This window comes from Phalacrocorax carbo, chromosome 11, assembly GCF_963921805.1.
Source record: "Phalacrocorax carbo chromosome 11, bPhaCar2.1, whole genome shotgun sequence".
In the NCBI taxonomy this organism is placed as follows: Eukaryota; Metazoa; Chordata; class Aves; order Suliformes; family Phalacrocoracidae; genus Phalacrocorax; species Phalacrocorax carbo.
In genome coordinates this window covers 16,617,550-16,639,683 of record NC_087523.1, presented here as the reverse complement: position 1 = coordinate 16,639,683, position 22,134 = coordinate 16,617,550, and the positions used below count along the sequence as shown (strand labels likewise).

General features: G+C 42.9%; 1 protein-coding gene across 9 annotated transcripts in view; it reads left to right on the top strand.

Annotated features, from left to right (window-relative positions):
• Positions 1-22,134, top strand: part of IL1RAPL2 (interleukin 1 receptor accessory protein like 2) — a 395,107-nt gene that overhangs the window by 151,208 nt on the left and 221,765 nt on the right. Inside the window, exon 2 of one of the 9 annotated variants that reach the window (XM_064463225.1) lies at positions 4,426-4,506. The exons of the other annotated variants lie outside the window; for them this stretch is intronic. The gene's annotated coding sequence lies outside the window, so the exon portion shown is untranslated. The remainder of the gene's footprint in view (positions 1-4,425; positions 4,507-22,134) is intronic. 9 annotated transcript variants of the gene reach the window in all.

Below are 22,134 nucleotides of genomic sequence, written 5' to 3'. Positions count from 1 at the left end.
GGCTACTTATTCTGAAATCGAGAAGACTGCATCAATCTTTGTCCACCTGCCCTGGGTCCCTGCCAGAGCAAGGAGGACCTGTGAGTCAGCAGCATGTTCCTCCTGCGGGGCGGCTGAGTACTGCAAAGCTGAATTCATGGGTGCAAAAGTTTACCATATAACTTCAGATCATGTCTTGCCCAGACCTCTTACCTGAGCCGGCTGTGAGCAGCCAGCTGGACGCCTGTGGGGGGTTTGCTCGCAGGGCCAGTGGTGTGAACCCAGCTCCTCGCTTCGAGGGGATCATTGGGAGGAAGTGTTTCATTTTGAACTGATGTTGTGGAATGATACGTTCAGCTTCAGCTGAGAGAGTAGGCATTTTTTAATTTCCACATGTCCTTACTAACATTTTCAAAGGTTTTCACTTATGGAAAATGTTGATGTTCTGGGAAAAATGATTTTTGGACAGTGTATCACTTAAAATGCATATTCTGGAATAATTAGCTTATATAGGTGTAGGAACTTACCTCTCTGTGCAAACCCAAATGATCTGATCATTTATTGGTGAAGAATAATCTGACAAGCTGTCACAAGGATTTCAGCTTTTTTAGATGTCTTCTATTTTGGTTGCTTCTGTCAAGAGTTTTTTTTTTAAACATGAGAAAAATTCAGTTCAATGGGACAGATTTCCTTCCAGAAGATTATTTTGAATGTTTAGATGTAGTGGTTTTCCTCCAGCTGTCACTGCTTTCTTGTTCCTACACTCTTGAGAAAAGATTTTAAAAATAATTAAGTGTGAGTGCGTCTGTATCAGCCTTTCCTAGCAAGAGCTTTTGTTTATTTAAATTTGGCAGCTCCTTGTGTTTGTACCGCAGACTCTGCACTATGTTGTGCCCCACGGGTCACGGACTGGAGGATTATTATTCAGTCCTCACCCGTGGAGCGTGTCTTGGAGAGGCAAAGAAGAGGGCTGATAATTAGAGATAGACCTCGAAGTTTCAGTACCACGTATGGGATTGTCAGATGAGTAGTGCAAACTAGCTCCTTGTCTGCTTCGGAAAAGTAAGGATAAATCCTGATCTGGTGTCCAGCAGCAAGACCATAGGGAAGTCACATGTGGCCCTAATGAAGGTAACGGATTTAGGCTGATAATGCACACATGGGGAATCTGCTCCTTGGGGTAGCTACTGGCTATTGAGGTGTGGTCTCTCATAGCAAAAATACCTCTGATGGAGGTATCCATGGGCATGGAGCTGTAAGGGAACAGGGAGGAGGATCCACGGTGATGAAGCCAGGTGCTTAGCATTGATGTGAACTCCTCAGTGATTTGGAAAACAGAAAACAAAGGGCAAACAATATGGAAATTTCAATAGCAGTATTCGTTAAGAAGTATTTCCTTTAAATTCTCAAGAATCATTTTATCCACCCTTTTTCCCTCTTGGTGGTGGGACTTTGCCACTGTTCCCCCCAGAGGTCCAAGACCTCACAGGGAGTGCATATGCGGTGGCACATCTATCTGTCCCCGTCCTCATGCAGCCCCCAGCGGAGAGGTGGTCGGTGCCAGTGTGAGATGTCCCTGCCCGTGCTGCCTCCTGGGCTGCACTGCAACTCTCTGCCATGCTTTGGCTTTCTGGGGCCATCCACGTGGATGGGTGGAGGTGTTGGACCCTGCTGCTGGGGGCTGGCGATGCACCTGAGGGTCTGCCCAGCTCCCAGCTGGTCCCTGCTCCTGCTCACAGGAGCTCTGCCTAACCCCTTCCATTCAAGCTGAGATGAGTGAGCTTAGGGTATTTAAATAATTGACCTCTGCACGTTTTCCTGGAGGGAGGCAGTGGGAGCACCCCTCGCCTTGCTAAATCCCACAGCAATCAAAGCTGGTAAATACACCAGGGACTCGGCAAGCTGCTCGGAGTCACGGGTTTTTCCCGCAGCTCTCTGCAGGCACTTCACTGCAGGAATTTGTCTGCCCCTTTCCTTCCCCCATCAGGAAGCAACTGATCTTTGGGGTGAGGACTGGAAGGAGCAGGGAGGGCACCATGCTCACTGGCATCACCATAACGTCTGGGGCGTGTGCGGATTTGGTATCATGAAAGAACAGCGTGCTTCCCCCATTCAGTAATAGGGGAATATTTTCCTCCTGGTGCTTTTGGCACGGTTTGACTCGGCGTTTGTGAGCCAGTGGCCCGCCGTGCAGAGCGCTTTGGGAATTACGCAGGCGTGGACAATTAGTCTCTTAAAAGGTCTGCTGCTTGGCGACTTGCCAGTGAAGCCAGTGTAGCCCCACTACATAATATCAATTTTTAATGATGATAACTTTGCTAAATTCAGCCCTTGATAAATCTTAGAGTTGGGTTTTCAAAGTTTAAAATCAAACATAACCCAATTACTTCAGTATTTGATTAAACTGAACTGCTGCTTTTGGTAAAGTGTTTAAATAAATCAGTATTAATATACTTTTCTACAGTAAATAAAGTTATGTCTGTATACTTCAAATATCAATATTCACATGGAGCTCTTGGAAATTAAACACTGGCAGTCTGTGTAATACGGAGAATGTATTAACTTAAGGAAATAAATATTTTATTGATCTTTAAAGGCTGAGATTATGATCTTAGTGGTGGTGATTGAAAACACTATTTTTAGAATGGTGAAACAAATATTTGTAAATATGTTGTAGGAAGGCCATTATATTTTATTCTGTTAACTCTGAAGACTGCCTGCTGTAAATGCTCGAGGACTGACAGACTTGGGAAAGTGATGTCAAATGGACTTTTTGGAGGCTGCAGTGCTTACGGGCACGCGCTCCGCCAGCGTTAGCTGCTGGGTGGCTCTGCCAGGAGACACCTGCCTTTGAAGATGGTTTGCAAACGCAGAAGAGGTCTTTGTCCAGTGAGGCCACCTGGCTTCAGCGCTTGCAGTGCTCTTTGCTGCTTGCATGCAAAGATGCCCCCTTTCCTGCGGGGCCTCATCCAGACCCCTCTTACCCCAGCTGGCATCTGCTCGCTGGCTGGGACAGCTTTGACATGAGTCTTTGTAAGAGAGAGCTGAGCACCAGGGCCGTTGGTTGCAGTTGAACATGCTCTTGCACATCAAAGGAGTCTCAAGGTGTGAGAATTAGGGGCTGCTGAGCCCCCCCCCTCAGCCCCCCTGCGGAGTACTTGAAACCCGCTCTGCCAGGAGCCATTGCCAGCCAGAGATGGCCCAAGGCCCGTGCAGTTCGACCTTTGCTGCCTGTGGGGTATAGAAGGGTACAACCGGCTGAACTCTGCGTAATGATTTCTGAGCTGTCAGTAATTCGCACAATTACTTGCTTTCAGCTGCTTCTTGTCAAGCAAATTACAGGCCTTCTAGAAATGGTGTGAAAGGCCAATCTGCCTAGTCTTACAGATGATTTAATGTTTCCAGGCTCATAAGATTTGGGAAACGAAATCCTTAATTTTAGATCTTAGTTCTTCAGTCTCGGTAAGCCTGAAGAAGTGGGCTTTACACACTACCTTCAGCTTGGCTCAGGAATGCAGCCATCTGCTAAAATAGACAACGTAAAGGCATTACCCCAGAATTTGAAAGCTATCGCTGTTTCGGATCTCTCTCTCTTGGAGCCCTTATCTTTATTGTCACAGCGCATGTACATATTTGAAGGAGGTTTATATTGTGCTTTGCCAAGGAGCGGCTTTCTACCGTCCAGAGGTTCTGGGTGAGTCATGCTTGTCTGGGGCTGCAAAGCCTGTTCTGAAATCCTTCAGATTTCCATCTACGCCTGTTTTCAGCCGCTTGACCTGGTGTAATCCATATCTAGCGTACCATGGTGTTCTGTCCTCTTTCAGTTGTGTCTGAAGTTTCCCACTGAAGTGGGGAAAAACAACCATCTTCTGAAGCTGGACATGCTCCTCTGTAGATGCCCATGAAGGGCCATCTTTATCCCAGGGTGCCACCAGAACATTCTTCGAAGAGAGACCAAATGTTTGAGAATATCAAGAGAGACTCTGTGTGCCCACTAATTAGAGGTGACAAATAAAAATTACAATTAAGTGAAACTTCAGAAATAAAAAAAAAAATTGATCTTTTTCTCATTACCTTTTTTTCAGAGGGTGAAAAAGCATTTCTGAGAGTGGGAGTTCGAGTGACTAATGTGTTGTTACAGTCAGTTAAATCAAGAGTGAAACTTCTTGTTGCTTTTCAGAACACTCAATATTTTAACATTAATTTATTGTGAAAGAACATGCCCAGTCTCAGCTCTTTTCTTATGTAGGCTTTTATGCTTAATGCCTGTTTTTAAGGCATTTTTCTCTACTAGTTTATATTATTTCCTTTACATCCTTGGGCCATCAGGGTTAGTCATGCTGGGTACATTTTCTTACCTGGCATCCTATGCCGTGGGCAAGCAGCCATACGGACAAGAGGCTTTCTACCCTAAAAACTTATTCACTCCTGCTATTAACTTTGCAGGAGGGAACAAGAAGACCCAGAAGACTAGAGTGCGGGACTGCTTGGTTCCCAGATGTGTCATTGAAAGGATCTTCTAAAGAAGTATGTAACTTGCCTTTTAGTGGTTAATTTAGGAAAATTCAGCATCTGAAGTTTCTATGACTCTTCCTTTACGTAGTAGCAGGGACCTGGAGCCATGTCGGCTTTGCAGACTCATGAGATCACCTGTATGTGCTGCTTTCTTATCTTATTTCATTCTCTGCTTCTTTTTCTTTCCCCCATCCTCACGCCTGTTCTGAAGGTCTCTACAATAGGTTTAAGTCTCATCCTGCTAGAGGAACATGGTTACGCATCCAGTTGCCCAGCTGTGTTGCAGCTAGCACAGCTAGATGCTGTGCCTGCATGGCACTTCTGCGTATTCTCATAATAAAAAGAAAGAGTAGTTCTGTGTTGCTGGCTGCCATCTTCTGATCGGTCAGTCATCTGAAGCTCCTGTTCTTCTACTGTGGCTCACAATCAGTTAAATTCATGGAAGCATTTTTAAATGGCATACACAGCCCTGCAAGGCCAAGGCGTGGAGACAAATGTGAAGTCTCTGTCCATCGGGGGGAAAGTACAAGGCAGAATTAAATCAATTGAAATGAAGGCATTGATGCGTAGACGTAAGTTTCAGTAGAAGAGCGATGATGGTGAGTGATGGCCTGTCAGATTTTAGAATGGAAACTACATACGTACATAAAGACAGAGGACCACGTGGACAGTATATTTGGCTAATTACTACAAATATTTAAAAATACAATCCTGGCCATGCTGTCTGCACTAGCGGGGTCTGGTAAGCAAAAGGAAAGATCTTTCTCTGCTGTCAGGCAGAGATTTATATACTTCATAAGGAAACGCAGTAGATGTATGATTTTATTCCCTGAAGAGCAATGCAGATGTGGCTGTGATTTGCAGCTTTCCTAATAAATGTATTATCGAGGCATTGTTCATTTTAATCTATGGCAGAAATTAGTAGAATCTTTTCAAAAGGAGCTCTTCAGTGTTTATACCAATGAGTAGATCTCCTCTCCACAGCACTGAGGCATACATCGGCTTTAGCAGTTGAACTTGAGTCTTTGAATCTGACTTTAATGCCACATGTACAGACGTAAGAGTTCTTTGTGTTTCTCCGTTTTATTTTGGGCTAAACCAGATCAACACAGGATTTGAGCCAAAGCTCATTACAGTCAATGTAAGTTTTGTCCAGCTGATTTCTGAACAATGATTCTGTTCATGCAGCAAGGGCTGTATTCAGGGAAAAACAAAAAAATAACATTCTGTAATCTGCAGAAGCGGAGGGTCCTGTTACTTTAGTAACATTAGTCCCATTGCTAATTAGTATTTGCTGTCTTCCTAGGCTGCGAACAACTTATGACAATAACCAGTATTAGGTGGGTTTTCTTCTTGTTTCTTTGCTATGGCATAAAACAAAAAAAGGAATAGGAAGGGCATTGCTATTATGGTCATCCTTTTTATCTACATAAGATATCAATGCCAGATAATTGTTTTGATAGTGTTAGAAATACGAAGCATTGCATACTTGTGCTTATTAATCCGGTGCTCTGTATGCTCCCAGGATTTATAAAGTTACATCAATACCTTCACAAGTGATTCTGCTCTGATGAAACTGTGTTGAAATACTGACGTCTTGCTTCAGTGTATTCACTAAATTAAATGTAATGTGACATCTTTGCCGATGTGATGTCCTGCGTGAAGGATTCTTTGCTGTGGTTAATTTGCAAAGTTAAAATAAAAAATTCTTTCCAATATATTCTTTAGATTAATGGAGGACTATGTTTCAGATCACAAGCTGTGTGAAATGATTTAGAGATGAAAAAAGTACTAATGCTTTGCCTTCCTCCAAATGGACCAAAAGTTAATGAGAAGTAACAGTCATCTGGGATATTCTGCAGGGTCTGTGCTTTCCTACCACTCTTCAATTTTTCAGTGAAAGTAAAAAAATTATTCTGATTTAGTTTGTAGAAGGATTAAATGTTGGCAATGCTGTAAATAATGATTGATGCGAAGTCAGTCAACATGGTAAACTGGATTCATTTCTGTTAAACTAGTTTGGAGATCAGGTGATGCATCCCAGGATAAGAATGTAGCTTGTGCTTACCTGGATGGAGAGCTGTGTCTGGAGAGCAGCGGCTCTGAACAGGGTGCTCATGTTGGAGAGCCTATTAAACATGATCCCAAGATGCAGAGCTGTGGTTAAGAGGAATAGCATGAACATGTAAGCTCTGAAATAGCAAGCGGGGAGAGGCAGCTGTTTGCTCTATACAGTATTAGCAGTTACCACAATACGTCCCGTGCTGGTGGTTGAAAAGAACTGGGAAGAATTATGAAAGTAATTTCAAATTCATAAAGCTGCCTTATAAAGGGTTATTAAAGGCTCTAGATGTATTTATCTGGCACAAGGTAAAAAAAAACCCAAAACTAGACATGTCTTGATCTGGGTCTGTATTTCTTTATTTGAGGAGGTATTATCTGATTGTTTGAAAATTACTGGTAGGCCTGAATCTGGTCCTTGAAAAGTCTACTAGAAGGTGCTTTTCTTTGCTCTTTTACCACATCAACAATTTTCCACCCATCCCATCACATAAGAATCATATTGAATTAGTGTTAGTTGCCACCAGTAGGGTATGAAAGACTGATCATATTAGAGACTGTCACACTGCATTAGCCAAAATTAATACTGAAAGAATATGATTAAAAATGTATCAATGTTTCAAACGCTGTATCTTATTAGCACGGGAAGCTTTCTCCTCATAAAGCCAGTGTTTTCCCCGTCAGTCCTGCTTGTTGATGTGAGATGAAATGCCATGCTGCATTTACACGGGATGCTAATGCTCCGCAGAAAGGACTTTACCAGAGGAGCTCAAGTGACAGGAGGCTTCAGAGCCCTGTCAGGGTTGGACCGCTGTTCACCTTAACTTTATAAGGTGCGAGGTAGTAATGTAGTTATCATTTACAGCTCCTGACATGTCACTTTACAGCCTGACTTGTTAATGTAGGGCAGCATCAATTTTTTTCATACTGTAGCAGGGTATAGTTTTCAGAGGTTCAGCAAGTGTCACATAGGGGCTAAGGCAGAGCAGGGGGGACAGCGGGGAATAACGAAACCCTTCATCCATCCTGGGGTAATATAGACCAGAGCTGAATTACGCTCAGAAAACTGCTTGTGGCTGCATAACATGCCTGGCCTTTCACCCCACTTTTAAAAAAGCTAGCCAGCATGCCTGCATGTAGAAGGGAAAGCACAACTTCAAATGAAGGTGCCACCACCTGGCTGGCTGGGGGTGCCAGCTCCCGGCTGCAGCCAGCTGCCTGGCATTTGGCAGTGCGGGTCAGCGTTCCTGTGTATTTTAGACACAGAAATCTCTTGCCTCTTTGGATTAAATTAATTAGGTTTTTACCCCTATAAACTTGAATTAGATTTTGTGGTAATGGCACGGTATTATGCTGTATTAGCTGTGTAGCAAAATATCCTGCCCTGCACCTGGTGCACAGTTATTGTTTCAAAGCTATCAGTGTTAATGCAGTGACCTGAAATCTTGTTCATTTTTCGCTCAGAAGGTCTTTTCTCTGAGTTGCTTTGCATTAATGAAACATGTTTCAAAGCTGGACAAAAAGCTAAAAAGAAAATTTTGAAACTAATTGGGGGGGCGGGGAAAGTCCTTAAAACCCAAGGCAGAAAGATTTCTAGGCAGAAATTGGTTTTGGGCAAAGTGGAAGAGAATTTACAAGCTGCTTAATCTGCTGCATGGAAGCTCCTGTGAGCTGATTGCTGAGACTGGGGGCTGGGGTCTTCGTTTGCCCCCGCTGGGGACTGGTAGCACCCCAAGCTCCGTCAGCTGCCCCGCACGGCCCTGCGCGAGCCAAGCCCTGGCTGGCCCCGGCCCGGCTCCGGCTCCAGCTCCGGCTCCAGCTCCAGCCCTGCCTCTGGTGTTACAGGAAAGCTGCTATTGTGGGGTTTTTTGGTTTGTTTTGCTCTCTCCTGGAGGAATTGGTGATTTTGCAAAATGGTGGTTTCCCCCGCATCAGCTGCGCTGTGTTGCCCACAGTGAGCGTGTGGAAAGGCGTATGGGAAGGAGGCTCCCCCTAACCCGCAGGCACGCAGCGCTGCGGTGGGGGGCTGCACCTGTCTGAAGTGTGCATCTGGAAAGAGACTTGAAAAAAATACTCTTTCCAGGAGCTTTCTAAATAGTTTCTTAGTACAGGTCTTGATGTAGTTCATTTGAGGTCAGGCTGTATGTCAGAGATCAAGATCTCTTTCTGGTCTGTGATGCATTTTGTCTGTCTTTCAATTCAGCTGGTTTCCAAGAGCTGCAGAGAGGATTCACTCTGTGCCTTGCTGTGGCTCGGAGGGGGACAGCAGCTGTGTTGCTCACTGCCCTTGGAAGTGAGTGGCTCTGAACTGCGCTAAAAAGGGATCAGCAACAAAAATAGGCATCAGTGCATATTGCAAGGGGAGAACAACTTATGTACAAAAAGCATAATTCCTGCAGACATCACAAGAGCTCTGTTGCCTGCTGCTTACCTTTGACTAGTCAAAATCAAACAGTGAAGGGAGTTGGATTTCTGTGCCCTATTTTTGAGTAGAGTGGGTGATATTTTATGAGTCTGGTTATACTTCAGCAACAACACCCAACAAAGATAAATAAAGCTATTCCACAGCCTAATTCAGTGTTTTTGTGGCTCTTCAGTATGCTTGAACTGCAATTTGTATTGAACGTCTGATTAAAGTTTACTACTTGTAACACTTTGGTCACTGAGAAAATAAGTACCCGGGTTAATTCAATGTACTGATATATCAGCCTTCCGTGCAAGCATCTGCTGTGCTGGCTGCCTTCTCTGCTTAAACCATTATGGACAGAGGCCAGATGCTGGGTTTGTGCAGCCCTACCTGTAGAAGGTGATGTGAAGCTAGTACGGTTTAAGAGAATCATACCTGCCATGTGCAGCCCTTGTTGGATCTTTCAAAACGTAAAGTGACATGAAAATTGTCAGCTGTTTTATGATGGTGTAACTGCTGAGGCTTGTGCATGGATTATCACAGGGACTGCAAGTTATCATGTAATGCATGATGCATCTGTGACAAGCACACCAAACCAGGTCCCCATCAGCTCACAAACATGCGTCGTTTCATTTTTAGGATGTGCATGTCTGTGCTGAGGATCAGAAAAGAGAATAAAATGCTGGAGCTAATCTTCAGCAGTTGCAGCACACGTAAGCAGATTATGCAAAAATGTAAATTTTTTATTATTAAATACCACTTTAGGGAGAAGAAGCCCTTAATACTCTGGCTAAAGGCTCTAGTCACACCAGATTAGCATTGTTGTACATTAATAATAAAAATAGCTGGGTCTGATTAGTGTCAGTTAAAGTTTTCTGAATGAGAGATATGACTCTTTGAATTAAACTGCTTGAATAGCAGCTAAGGATTCCCGAGGAATAATTTGTATTAAAAAGTTAAGACCTTCACTACTTTTCTAAAGGAAAATCTATCGCCAGTGTAGGAATTACATACCATTCACGTAACAGCATGAAAAGAAAGGAACTTCACAGACCATAAAGTGTAATAAAGGAACATCTAAAATTGATTTTCATTTAAGTAGATTACTTATGTTTTCCTCTAGAACAGGAAAAGCGCACTCTACTCTTCATCACTTTTCGTAAGCAGACCTACTAGTTTGATCCATATATCCATCGTTAATGCACCGAGCCCCTCTCACCAAGTACGTGCTTCCCCAAAACCTGCACCTTTGCGTCTGAGGTCAATTGTGTCCAAAATAATTTAAATGAAAAAGGAGTCAGGACTCCTTAGTTATTCCCATCTTGGTGGTTGATTTGTAGGTTAATTTAGGGTACCTAATTTAATTCTTCAATCCTAAAGGGTCCATTTGTGGGAGGGATTTGGGGTAATGTGCTGTTCTCAGGCTCGTAGCAGTTAAGCTGTTGTAGGTTCTCCATGGGAGCTTAGCACGGCGCTGCAAGCTCCTCAGGCATCTGCTCCGTATTTGCTTTGGTGCATCACAGGGGTTTTGAGTGGTGTCCAGCGCATGGGTGACTCCCCTGTGGTCTGAGGGGTTTGGGCTCAGAGCGTGTCTGTTTTTCACTTGTTGGGAGGTTCTTGCTGAGGGCTTTGGCTTTGAAAAACTGGTGTTCTCCACCGGTGTTTCACATGAGATATCCTGGCTTTGCAGGGAGTTTGACTTGGTTTTCTGCCCCGACACTGTGCAGAATGCCTGAGCTACAAAGTACGAGTTTATATATTTTCAGTGTGGTTTGTCTGATTGTTTTTAGCCTGCTTGCTTAAGGAAATGAGGATAACATGGTCACCTCATGTGTGGGCACGCATATCCTCGCTGTTCCGCCTTCCCCTCTTCCCAGTAACTTAAAAACCATTGCCTCAGTTTGACAAGGGAGGTGTTACAGGCACTTACAGTTCTATGCAAATGAGTACCAGGTAGAGGTATGAATGGCTGGTATGGAGGAGGAGGCTGAAGGACAAGCTTGATTATCAGACTTCTGGAAACTGGAAGGAGAGAGAGGTGGGTGCAGCAGCCACATGGAAAGCTTTGATTCAAGCTTGCTCCTTCTGGAACACAATGGAGTCCAACCACAAGGAATCCAGGAGAAAGCAGAATTTCTTAGAAGTGCTGGTCCCAGAAGAATTTGTTTCTTTGACTAATGTGGGGTTTTTTTTGATAAAAGGAACCTATTTTTTAATTGCAGTCTTTGCAAATGCCATTGTCAGTGGTAGAGCTGTAAATAACTGCCAGTGTCCTCAGCAGACTGGTGCACGTTCTGTAAGCCTTAAATGGCAATGTTGCCTCAACAAGCCAGTCTGTTTAAGTGAGCAGTTCAAAGATGAGACAGCCTTCCTATAGCAGGCAGCTATGCGACATCAGAGACAATAAGGTTGTCAAGGTAACTTTTGAGGCAAGTTGTCACAAAAATGACTGGAAGAATTTGCATACATCTGCACTGATTCACTTGTACAGAGCAAGGCTGTCGCCTTTCACATGTATCCACAGTTTGACTGTAGCTCGAAGGCCTCAACGTGTTTGTAAATTGGTTGAATTCTCCAATTTTTCCCAGACTTTGCAACCCATTCTGGAAAGAGACACTTGCAGGTCAAATTGGAGCGGAAATAAGTGGGTTTGGATTATATTCTGTATTTTTGGTCATTACTACCATCGTTTATTTCAGAGGATACCTTGTCACCTTTGGCATTGTCGCTTTCAGGAATGTGTGACATTAGGTCTTGAACCTGGCTTCTTGCTCTGGGTGCTCAGGGCTGTGGGGGATCTGCTTCCCACAGGGATGCTGAAACCTAGCAGCTCCTTGCTGTGTTTCTGTGCTTGCTGAAGCAGCTATTAGCAATCTCACAAGAAAGGCTGGTTTTACAAGATTTACAGAGCTGGTGCTTCCGGACAAGAAAGACAGATGTCGGTGGAGTCTGACTTACTTACCAGGCAAGAAGCCCCTTTAGCTGAGGGTTGTACAGCAGCCCTTGTGTCGCACACACTTGCCATTAGCCAGCTCTAGGCCTCTCTGTTCTTGCTGGCCCTGAGCACAGGGTTCGCTCTCAATGCAGAGGCTGTGGATGATCCTCATGGTGACATGCTGCTGGGAGAGGAAATACGAGCCAAAATGATGTAGTCAGAGCTGGCTGAAAGGAGACTGCAAATTCAGAGAAGTGCTGGAGCCCAGCCAACCTATTAAGAAAACTGGGTACCTCTTGTCTAATGTTCAAAAGTTCTCCTTGTTAAACTGGAAAAGGTCTTACTTTGACACTATTTGAGCCCTTCCTATGAGCTACGCAGAATATGGCCCATCCCGGGTTCCCCCAGCCTGTGACTTTGGATGGACCTGGTAGGCTCTGCCAGACACTGGCCCTCGTGTCCCTAAGGGGTATCCAGAGAATCTGGAGAGAAATACAGCATGGCACAGGGTGCTGGCAGTTTTGAAGGGATGATGACAGACCAAGGGCTAATCCTGATTTTAGGTTCTGTTAATGTTCTGTTGAATTGTAGCTGAATCTAGCAAGAAGTTTCATGCTTAAAGCTATGCAACTTTGTAAGTGCTTTTGCTGGCTCATTCATGTTTGGTTTTAGACCACAAAATTAGGCCCTTTCATATGCTAGCCCCTTTCTGAGGTTGTTAATGCTTCGTCTTTGACAGGTTTTTTGCTAGACACAAACATCTTCAGAGGCTGCTTTTATCACTGTAAGGATGACGATCGTAGTGGCTGCGCAAAGAGCTGGAAATGACACCGTAGCTATTTCCCTGTGCACAAGCAAACAGGATGATGTCCACAAGAACTTTCCTTGATCACTACGACACTTCTCTATAGGCATGTCTTAAGAACAGGCAGTTTCTCTGTGATCGTGCATTAGAAACCAGTTTGTTACCCAATCAAAACACAATAAAGGAGACTAAAACCTTTGCAGTGAGGATGCTTCCTTAGTACCCAGAACATGCTGAAGAAAGTCAACAATTAAAATGGCATGTGTTCGTACTATTTTAGAGGTGAGATGTAAACAGTTTTCACTTGGTTGTTGTAGCAGCAGGGTTTTCCAGGGATGATGACAGTTGGACCTTCTAATATTATGAATTCCCAGTTCAAGAACAGCTGTAAATGTTTATTTGATGTGAAAGAGCTAATGGTACAAATCATTACCTCCAGCCTGACATGCCTCTGCTGTTTATTTTGTGGCAGTAATTAATTCTATAATTAGAAAATGTCCTGTTAGATAACTCCTGGGAGCTCAGCCTATTGTCCAATGCAGGAAGCTGTCAAGAAGCTGAAGTGACTCGGGAATGACCTTGGCAATTTGACTGCTTTTATTAGCAAGGGCCGGTTTGCTTCACTGGAAGGTCATTACTGAAGAATTCAGCCTTTATGAGTGGGACTAGAGATGAGTCTCTTGATGCTGAGATTCAGTGCTGTGGATGGATGGATTTACCCCTGGCCCTGCCCCTCTGCAGAAGCGGAGACCTGACCTACCTGTGTGTTTGCATCTGCTTTTGATCTGCCCACGCCTGCCTTTCTGTGAGAAGTTTGCATGAAATGAGTGTACTTCATAAGGTATCAGAGCGAACACAAGAAAATCAATAATCAATCTGTGTGATAATTAATTTGCGTGCCAGGATGAATTACTGTTTCTTCCCCTCCTGATGTGGGTCACAGTCACATCTGATTTAGGATGTTGTCAGTATTTCAGTTATAGCTTGGTCTTTGTGGTTGGTATGTTTTTTTGCTTTTTTTATTTGACATGACCAGAATGAAGGACTGGCAGATAGAAAATCACACTGTGCAAACTTGCTTGTCATGGGAAGGAGACAATATTGAGCTTGGCACCCAGCAGAACCTGTTGATGAGGTGTACTGTATGCTGGTCTGGTGCAGAAGAAGGGTTATTGCTTATGAATGTGACACAGTGCAAGAGGTTGACCAAGCTCTACAGCTTTGGTGTCCTTTGTGCTCATCTCCATTTTCCTCTCTGAATTTGGAAGTTAATTATTTACTGTAGCCCTTGAGAGGATTGGCTGTGACAGGGAGCGGTTCTCTCCTTGCTGGCCCCGCAGCTTGGCAGCAGGCTAGCTCCTTTCTCATGGAGGGGCAGAGGCTCTCTGCATTCTTTCCACTAGTGTTGCCTTGTGCATGCTATGCGTAGGCTGGTGTGACTTGCCTCTACGTAGCCCCTTAGTACTCATGTATCTCCACGTCACAGGCTGAAGCAGCAGCCTGGGGGCCAGCAATGCCAGGTCCTTACTACTGGAAACCTGCTCTGGTCTGCAGGTTTCTTCTGCATCTCTTCAGTTTTCCCTGGGCCTCAGATTTCATTCCTGGGAAAGAGAGTCTCTTCAGCCCATACATTCGTGCATATTCACCCACCACCATCCCAGTTAGACTTAACATGGGAGTTATTCCTCAGGATCACCTCCAGGCTTTTTACTCTCTTCTCTGGGAGGAGGGCTGGTGTCGTGAGCTTTCCAGAAACTCCTGTGAAGGCAAAGGAACTACTAGTTTATTATCAAGCTTCTGGTATAAATTCCTACCCTTGCTATCCTGTTCCCTTTCTGTAGTCATACAAAAGACTAATTATACGTGATAGATTAATGAACTCATTTTGTAAATACACCAGGTAGTGCAATAGGTGCCTACTTAACTTTCTCAATGAAGTTCAAGAGCCCAGATTTCCTTTCTTTCCACCAAATGGGCTTCCATCAGGAGAAGAGAGCCTCTCAAAGCATCTCTACAAGGCCTCTAATGATAACAAATAACTGTGCTTTTTACTTGATAGTAGACAAGACAAAAGCACTCTACATCTAACACGCTGAGTGTTTAGTAAGGATCAGAAGTGATGATCAGCTGGAGCTTTATAAATTAGCATGTGCAACTGAATGGTGTTTTTGGGGTGGGGTTTTTTTCCTGTTCTTTTTTAAACAATCAGTTGTTATGGTGTCTGAAAGGATTCATAGAAAGTTGACTCTGGAATTTTCATTAAAAATTACTTTATTTATGAAAGGCAGTTTTATTTTTCTCCATTCTACCTCCTAAATTTTCAAGGTTTTTTCAGTTTGCTTTCTCTTAAAACTAGCTTCCTTTTTCAAAAAGAAAAATTTTGAAATCTTGGAGAATATGGAATTTATTTCCTATTTGTGTCACTATCAATATATTTTCCAATATAGCTTTCAGGGCACAGCAAGAGCTTGTTGTTAAATGTCAAATATTTGATTGACCAAATTGTCGGATCGACTAAATATTGAGAGACATTGAATACCTGAAATTTATGCTAGGGATGGTCACCAGTGACGTGTAATTACTTGAGAAGAGTTTTGGTCTGAAACAGTTTTCTTGATGTATAAGAAGTTAATGATATTTATACAGGAACTCCAAGCCTTTTTATGAAAACCCTAATAAGTAGCTGATGATGTTATTGCCCCTACTTTAAGGCTGCCTGCCCTAGTTCACATGATTGTCATCCTTGCGGTATTTTAACCAGCTATGCTTTAGGTGGATCAAACGTGCTTTCAGAGGCATGCCTAGCATGTGTGAGGAAGGGAGATCTGATTTTTCTTTATGATTCATGGCATCAAAAAGAACACCTTGAGCATATGATAAATATTCTGAAAGACTTCTAAACACATTCAGTGCTTTCTGACCGTGTTAAGATAGATTTGTAGCACCGAGTTTAAAATCTGAAGTTTTTTGTTAGATCGGTCCAAATACAGCTTTTGAAAGAAGCGCAGTGGAGGATTTCCTCCATCAGAAGACCATAGATGATGGCCATCAGAATAATTCTAATGTGTCTATAAGTACGTTCAGGGAGAAAAACCTCCAACCCATTCATACTCTGTTTCAGAATCACAGTGCCATTACAAGGAAATAGAAGTTTGGCCCTCAGCGCCTTGTGGAGGCAGTGGCTTCTTACTCAATGTCTGTCTGTTATGTCTGTCACATTTTCAGGAGCTGAAAGCAGAGAGTCACATGCTGCCTACTCAAACCCAGCTAAACTGCTGCTCCATTTGTAAGGAGTCATTTGGTTTTAATTAGCAGAACCTTTTGGATGAGTGTACTGACACAGTTGAATGCCTCCTCTGGTTATGTGGAGTCAGGTTTTCTCTAGTTTCTGTGTGAAAAATTTTTTTTTTTTTAAGTGCAAGAGTACAAGATTTATTTATAAAGCTTTTGCCACAAGTTTCTTATCCAGCCCCAGCTGGATAGGTTTAGATTTTTAAGCAAATTGTATTTGGCAGAGGTTGGCTGGAAGGCATCAGCTCAAATGAAATGTAACTTTTATTTTAGAATGAAGCCAAGGAATTGTTCAGTATCTTAGTGTTAAGAAACAGGAGGTGATAGACCTTAATAAGAGTGAAGTGCAAAATTGTGGTATAAGGTACTACCGTGTGCCAGCTTAACTGATTGGAAGGAAATATAGAAAACCTTCTAGTTTTTCCAATCAATGATGGACTAATTATCCTCCAGTTGTCAGTAATTCAGGGTGAATGAAGGGGTCTGAACAGGAGCTGAAAATTGGAAATAGTCCAGAATGACGGAGGTGTACATCAGTAATGATCCTCCCTGCCCTCAACTCCAACTGCTGTGGAGAAAAATTATTTTAGCTTCAGAGACTCTGTTTCCAGCACAGAGTAAAAGTCATGGATGTGGGGTAGCTCCTTAACTTCAGAACATCTCCAATGAGCAAATTATTCCCTTTAAATCATGGCAGTTGTTTGTGAGAATGAACCTGGAGCTCTTTGAACTCAGTAGTTCAGGCACGATTGTTTTTGGACTGAAATGGGGATGCTCTGATTTGGGCTCTGACTGCAGTCCTGAGAGTCCTCCAGAACGGTCCTCTTCCACGTGGGCTTTCAAACCCTTCTGGGCACAAGCATCCGACTCAGATCTTGCTCCTGACTCTTCACATCCCACCCTTTACTCATCACCACTGTATTAGCTTACTCTGCCAAAGTGAAGCCCTGCTTTTGTTTTGGGTGTGGGTTTCCAAAACTTGAGCAAAAACTTGTTTACAAAAAGCCACTGAATAGGGTTTTGATGGTGAAAAAGTGTGTAAAGGTTCTTGGAGGGCTGAGTTGCCAATCGGACTGGTAACAGATGAGTAATAGCTGGGAGGTGCAGATCATCTTTCATCCTCGCCAGGCAAATCTCCAGATAAATTTATGTCATCTAAACACTGCAGTTGTTTTGGGAAGGTTAGATAAGCATTTGGGTACAAAAGCTCAAACTGGAGATCCAAGAGGCAGAATTAGATCTTGTGGAGAATCAAGCAAAAAATCTTACAGGAAGCAGCGCTCTCCCTCCCCGGTCTGTAAACATTACAGACTGCATCAGACCCTGAAACATGAGTATAATCTCCAATAGTCTTCCTGTTAACATGAGCTATTACAACTTTTGTTACAGAATTGTTTTCCTTGTGATCCTTTCATGATAATTAGGCAAGTACCGCTAATCTAACATTAATGCTGAAAATCCACCCGAGAGAGTGAATTCCTCCCGTTAGATACCAACAGTTTTATTTGGCTGCACTGTGTAATATGAAAACTTTGTGCTCTTGGTTAAAAACAACAGTAAATGACAATATGTGTGTAAGGAAAACAGGGATAGAAAATGCTAGATTTTTGCAGAACAGTACTTTTATTATCATAGAATCATAGAATCATTTCGGTTGGAAAAGATCCTTAAGATCATCAAGTCCAACTGTAAAACTAATGCTGCCATGTCCAGCAGCAAACCATGTCCCTAAGCACCACATCTACACAGCCCACAGCCTTCCCCAGCACCGAGGTCAGGCTGACAGCCCTGTAGTTCCCTGGATCCTCCTTCCAGCCCTTCTTATAGTAGGTGGGTGTCACATTTGCTAACCTGCCTCTGTGTGTTTTTTCCAGAGGTGGATGACTCCACGCATACAACCATATACTCTTTCAGACTGAACTCTGCAGCAGTATTTTGTTGTTAGGTTTTTCTTATCCTTGGTAGGAAGGACCCATGTCCTAAGTGGGAGCAGAAAATAAAACCTTTTTCCTTGCTTGGTCAGGAAAGCGTGAAATTCTGCAACCTTAGATCTTCAGCTAAGTGATGGGAGTGGGAGAGTTTTTGACTGGTGACTCAGCCATCTTCAGCTGTCCCCTTATCTCTGAAGTAGTCTGACCAACTTCATCTCTGGACCAAACTAACATGCAAAATTTCATCCCTCAGTTCATGAGTAATAGGGAGAAGGGAAGCTTTTGCTGGATGATTTAGTATGGACAGAAATCAGATGACATGTAATTTTAATTACGAGAAGTGTCTAAATTATTATTAATGAATCTTAGGTTATCAAGGCTTAAGATTTACACAGACTATAATTTGCATAATGTAAAAAAGGGGAAAATCAAACTTTATCCAAAAGATTAATGTAATGCCAATGTATTTGTGGTGATTTTATCCTAATAAAGTTTTTCCATCTGTGAAGGTTTTTTGCTAATATTGAGCCAACCTCAATGATGCGTTTGTCTTCTGCATAACCTACCCAGAGAGCTGAGAGTGAGAGTGTGGGCTGGCAGCTCCAGAGTATCTCCCACTGGGCAAGGCCTCATCATAGCAGCAATAGCAAACTCCCCTGGGCTTCCATGGGAGTAGAGTGGAAAATTGAGTGAGTTGATGATTGACATTTAAGTAAGTTATCTAGATACTTATCTTTTTCACTGGGAGGCTTTGACTATGATCTTTTTTTCTAAAGAGCAGCTGGGAGATTTATTAACTGTTCAATGGATGTTGGATGAGGTGAGCTGATGACATCTCTGTTCACACGTGTAATCCTTAATCAGGTCAAGTCACTCCAAGCGAGGCACTGAGCCTGTGTTTGGGATAAGTTTAACATTTGAACTGTTGCTTTAACTGGCAGTAATTCTGTTGTACTGTTTAGATTCTTCCTGTTCCCAGTGGAGACTCGATTAAGATCCAGAAATTATATTTTATCCTAAAAACTCTTCAAAAGAAACTGCATTTTATTCCCTGATAAACTTAGTCTAGAAAGGTTTTGCTCTCTGTTGAAGAAATGTAAGAAGTTGGAGAGTTACTTTATTCGTCCTGCTTCTCTGCTCACTACTTTCCCAGTTGCATAGATTAGCGGGTAGTCTCTGAGAATATCATATCTAAAGACGAGGAGATAGTTTTAGAAAACTGTTTCTCTGAATTCCCCAGGAGCGTGCAGCTCGGTTGCTGCTTCTGATGCCACTTTGTAGAGTTCCTGTGCCTGTAAGCCAGAGTTTATGATAAGAAAGAAATATCCAAAATACAGTTACTCAATACATGAACTTTTCTTTATGTATGATAATGCTGTAGTTACAGACTTCTTACTGCATTTTCCCCAGGAATTCTGTCATCCTCGGAGTCTGGAGCAGGTTAAATTAGTCTGTCGGCAGCGTACCTGCAAGAATCTCTGCCTGCAGGAAAACCATTAATTATGTTTAAATTGATTCTATGACAAATACTGGAGATGACCAAAGTTTCTTTCTTTTTCCTGCTCCACCCCAGAAAAGACCCTTTATAGATGAGTCTATTAGCTACATATTTTTTTCTCATTAAGAAAACACCTTTGTGTTTTATTGAACTGTGTACAGTTTTCTGAGTTGAGGATATTACTCTGGGAACTTGTTACCTGAACAAAGCGTCTCTTCTGTTATATGTCAGTTAAATCCACTTTGCTGCTTTTTTTTTTGTTTATTTATTTACTTTTTAAATAGGCACTGAAAATATTATGGTTGGAGACTTCAGGAAATTGTATTTAATAATTCAGCGGACAATCTTGCTATGACTTCACCGGTTGTGTGTTCGGTCAAACCATTGCATTGGCATCTTCCCTCTGTCTTTTTTTTTGTATGGTCTTCACCTATAATAGTGTCTGAGTTGCAAGATCTTTATTCATGCATCTATAAGGGGGACCTCGGGCATTACAGGTTGCTTTTGCCTGCCTACCTCTGGCACTGCTGCCCAGGTCACCCCCATGAGGGACCCTGCAGCAGACTGGGCACTGCTGAGCTCGCCCGCAGACCACCTCTGGGGACTTCACTCTGTGCTGCTCCACATGAAACAAAGTGGCCTGGTTTGGAGAGCTGACTCCAGTTCTTGTGTAAATATTTCTATTGGGAAATAAGGATATTGTGGTGCTGGAGCGTGTCCAGAGAAGGGCAACAGAGCTGGGGAAGGGTCTGGAGAGCAGGTCTTATAAGGAGCAGCTGAGGGAGCTGGGGGTGTTTAGTCTGGAGAGGAGGAGGCTGAGGGGAGACCTTATCGCTCCCTGTAACTGCCTGAAAGGAGGCTGTAGCAAGGTGGGGGTTGGTCTCTTCTCCCAGCAAACAAGCAATAGAATGAGAGAAAATGGCCTCAAGCTGCTCCAGGGGAGGTTTAGATTGGATATTAAGAAAAATGTCTTTACTGAAAGAGTGGTCAGGCATTGGAACAGGCTGCCCAGGGAGGTGGTGGGTTCGCCATCCCTGGGGGTGTTAAAAAAACAGGTGTAGATGTGGCACTTCAGGGCATGGTTTAGGAGACATGGTAGTGTTGGGTTGACGGTTGGACTTGATGATCCTAGAGGTCTTTTCCAACCTTAATGCTTCTGTGATTCTATGATTTTGCCTTTTCTACCAATAAGGAAGTTCTTGTAGGACAATTTAATTAGGCCGTACATAAGGAGGTAACAGAACCAAGGTCCTGCCTGTAGTAGCACAGCAGATAACCTCATCTTTTATATCCTGTGTAGCGTGTCTTCCTTGTTGTGAAGGATGCAGCACAAGCTAAATTCTGTATTTTGAAGTGTCAAACTGAGTTATCTAAAACATCATTTAAAACCTAGGTGGGCATTTTTTCCTCTATGGTTTTTTATATTTGTCAAGTTGAAACATTCCAATTTTGCCTTGAAAGTTCATTGTAGTGAAAATGCTGTTTGGCTCCTAATCCTAACAGCTAGGTGTTAGGTATAAGCAATATATTATTCTTGCTTAAATAGCCCCAAATAATTTCTATTTTAGGTTATCTAAAAGTCTGTTCTGCGTCCCCAAGATGAAGGAGGAATTATTTTTTCTTGCGAGATGCACCTGTGGGAAAAATTGCCTTTCACCTGTGCTTTTGTGCAGTGATTGTAAAAGCATCTCTCAGGAGACCTCTTTCAAGCTTCCATTTGCCCTTGGAGAGTAATAGTGTGGGGGATCACTTCTGCAAGGTGTGTTTGTAACTTGCAGTGCTTGGAACTGACTGCAGGTTTACTGCTGTTGTGTGTCGTTAATGTGTGGCCGTGGTTTGTCTTTCAGATATGCACTTCATTGTGCAAAGCTGTTTGGATAGAAACAGGCTGATTTAAAATTACTCCAAGCCAAATGTGAATAAGAAACCTTCTAAGTTTTGTATATGAAAGTTTGATAACCCTTACATGAACGTTGCATTTTTTTTTTATGTCAACAAGCTATACAGAATAAAGTAATTTTATAACATTAAATATTGGATGTTAAAAATATAGCTAAAATATGTACTAAGGATGCTGAAATGTATGATCTTGTGAGGGTGTGCAGCTCTCTGTATATAGAACTGGATTTTGTAAGCTCGGAATTCCCAGGGACATTTGGTTACCTAAATCTTTTAAAAGCCTCAGCCATAAATATCTCAATTTCTTCTTCCCCCCTCTCCCCACCTGTAACCCTTAACTGTATTAATGTAAGTCAAGTAAATCTTAGCGGAAACATAAAAATGGATTGAAGTTACAACACTGAGTAAGTAGTACCTTCAAAAGTTGGGGCATTTTTGGATTTGAGTTTCAATACGAGGTCACAGGTGGCTCCAGTTACAGAGAGCTTGTTGCTTTAATGAGATTTGGGGCTTGAGGTGGCGTCTAAAATAGGACCAGTCGTCTTGAATCCAAAGGCTACTCCTGCTGGGGCCCAGAAGATAGGTGCTCCACATCCCCTCTCTAACTCTCTAGGTTGTGTAAGGATGGGAGTCAGAGGACGGAGTGTTTGTGATTGGCACAAGCAACTGCAGCTTTCTTTGTGTGGGATAGTGACTCTGTCATTATGCATGGATTCCATGGATATCAGAGTAGATGCAGAGGGAACAGCCAAAACTGACCTCTTCAAAAGAATCAAGAGGAGACATTTCTGTGTTTTGGAATTGTAATAATAC